The sequence below is a fragment of the Theobroma cacao genome, chromosome 5 (genome assembly GCF_053813885.1).
Source record: "Theobroma cacao isolate CCN51 chromosome 5, ASM5381388v1, whole genome shotgun sequence".
Classification (NCBI taxonomy): Eukaryota; Viridiplantae; Streptophyta; class Magnoliopsida; order Malvales; family Malvaceae; genus Theobroma; species Theobroma cacao.
The window spans coordinates 10,845,584-10,848,539 of record NC_142643.1 but is presented as its reverse complement, the minus strand read 5'-3'; the positions used below and the strand labels follow the sequence as shown (position 1 = coordinate 10,848,539).

At 30.6% G+C, this 2,956-nt stretch overlaps 1 non-coding gene across 1 annotated transcript; it reads right to left on the bottom strand.

Moving 5' to 3' along the window:
* Positions 1-1,214: 1,214 nt before the first annotated feature.
* LOC148762436 (small nucleolar RNA R71) lies at positions 1,215-1,320 on the bottom strand. The gene has a single exon (XR_016026832.1). It is a non-coding gene; the product is annotated as a small nucleolar RNA R71 (small nucleolar RNA).
* Between the last annotated feature and the right edge of the window lie 1,636 nt (positions 1,321-2,956).

The following is a 2,956-nucleotide window of genomic DNA, read 5'->3' as shown; positions in this document are numbered from 1 at the left end:
TAATTAGATTAATTTGGACTCTTAAACGGAATCGAGAAAGGGAGTTTAAAGTAAGCCATGGATGAAATAACATATGTTCAATATCAATTGCATAAGATGATTGATTTGATTCCCATGTAGGGTAAACATACACCTACATGTCATATGTAGCCAAAATTAGAGTCTGTTCTTAATGATTCTTTTTTAATTTCTATTTGCATAGACATTTTTATAAGAAACTCGATGAAGATTTATAAATAAATTAGGACTCTAGGTTAACAACTCAAGCCTATCTAGTAAGTAAAAAGGGTATAGAAGAAATTCATATGAAACATTGAGAGAATATTGTAGTTCTAGACTTTTGATTATTTGAGTCTAGTTAAATTGTTACTTTTGCTTTCAGTTTTAGTTTTAATTTTAGTTTATTTAATTTTCAATAGTTTAAATTTGGTTGTTTAGATAAGATTACGTTATTTTAATTTTAGTAATTATCTAAAAGAATTGATCAATTCTCCGTGGGAACAAATTTTACTTTCATTACGTTACTTGTTTATGATACGTGCACTTGCATGATAAAATCGACAACAAGTTTTTGGTGTTGTTGTCAGGGCATTAGGGAAAATCTTCTTTGTTAATATTAATATCAAGCAATCTTAGTCTTAATTCAAATTTTCTTTTTCTTTGTTTTCAGGTACTTTTGGTTGTTGTATGTGATGAGTGAGAAGTTTGGAAACTGTTCTTTTTGATATGGAAATTGAAAAGACTCTTTGAAGACTTCGAAAAAAAAATCTATAAGCTTAAACTCAATTCGAAACAATGGCTAAACAATAATGAGATTAGCAAATTCAAGGGCAACTAGAACTAGAAAATAAATCCTTGTGAGAAAAGGTTATACCTATTGTTCAAGGCCTTCATTTTAGCATTCGTAAACTTGCTATCCAAGCTAACAATCTTGAGATTAAACCTGTAATAATTTGGATGATTCAAACTTCAGTTTAGTTTGGGGGATTGTCGAAAGATGATTCTAATGCACAAATGATGATTTATAGAGATTTGCAATACATTCAAGACCAATGGTGTTTCTGATGATGCCATTAGATTGAGACTTTTCCCATTTTTACTAAGAGACAAGGCAAAGACTTGGTTAAAATCACTTCTAGCTGGTTCAATTAGTACTGGGGATGATTTAGCTCAGAAATTCTTGACAAAATTTTTTCCACCAGCTAAAATAACAAAGGCACGTAATGATATCACCTCTTTTGTGCAACTTGATTCTGAAACACTATATGAGGCTTAGGATAGGTATAAGGATTTGCTAAGGAGATGTCCTCACCATGGGTTACCTAAATGGCTGTAAGTTCAGACTTTTTGTAATGGTTTGCTTATACCAATTAGAATAATAACTGATGTTGTAGTTGGAGGTGCATTAATGAGTAAATCCATTGATGAGGCTTATGACTTGTTAGAGGAGATGGCTTCCAACAATTATCAATGGTCATCAGAGAGATTAAGGGTAAGAACAATCTATTGATAGATTTGTTGAGTTTTTCGATATATAATGCACTAGTCCCCTTCACATTTTCCCCGTTTAGGTATTTATCGATTAATTTCGTAGATTTATTAAAAGATGTTTCTCAATTTGCTTGATATTCATCCCATGTAGCCTTTTATTGATAGATTCAGGTGGACATCTATCGATAGTCACATGGATTCTATCAATAAATGTTCTCCTAATTTGCCTTTCCTGTGTTTCCTATCTTGCATCTATTGATAGATGTAACACATCTATCGATAGATCATGCCCAGATTGTAGTTTTCACTTCTTGGAGTATTAATCCATTTTCATTAACACAAATACTTCAAATCATTCATATAACTCAAATATAAAATCAAATCTTCGTTTAAACTTCAAACTTTAAGATTCATCAATCATTTTTCTAACAATTTGCCTAAGTGTAATGGTGTATTCTTTCATACACTTAGCACATCTATCAATAGATCATGCCCAGATTCTAGTTTTCACTTCTTGGAGTATTCATTCATTTTCATTAACACAAATACTTCAAATCATTCATATAACTCAAATATAAAATCAAATCTTCGTTTAAACTTCAAACCTTAAGATTCATCAATCATTTTTCTAACAATTTGCCTAAGTGTCATGGTGTATTCTTTCATACACTTAGTTTATTCAAAATATCATCAAAATCCTCAATTACACAACAAACTTCAAGGTCATTCTTAATACACATAGGTATGTTCTTAAATCTTCAAACATATGCATCCAAACTTGATATTAATTATTAGTTGTCCAATTGCAAACCTTATATTGTGAATCCTCATAACCATCTAATGACAAAAGGTGAAATTATCGTTTTATGCTTTATGTCAAATTTGTCTTTTAGTCTCAGATTTCATCCAGTTAGTGATTCAATACTCTAGATCTAATCTTTTGAGTATCAAGATGTGATGAGTAGCTAATTCATCAATCCACTAGGCCTAGATTAACCACCAATCTTTCTAAAATCACTAGAAGTAATGTTAATGTTATGAACTCCATTATTTAGATATATGTTCTCGGATGTTCACCTCAATTATAATTCTAACATGCGGAGTCTAGATCAAATTTTATGATAATCATGCTTATAGTATATCAAAGATTATAAGGAGATAAAACACGAGTCCACTATCCATCAGGATTTTTGTTCTACTATAAGCAAATGCATAAGTGTGAGATCAAGATTTAAGTAACGGTTAAACTTAAATTTGATTGTCACGTGATTGCAGTTCATGTTATAGTGTCATTACTTGAAATCAACTATTTCGATGATTTGAGACCCATCATTCCCTTGAAGTGAATCACCTTCATTTCATTTGAAGTAATCTGGACACTACAGTCTTATCATAATAAAGTGGCCAACTTTATTATATGGTTGTGAACAATATTTAGATTCAATTAAAATGCATGTCACCTATA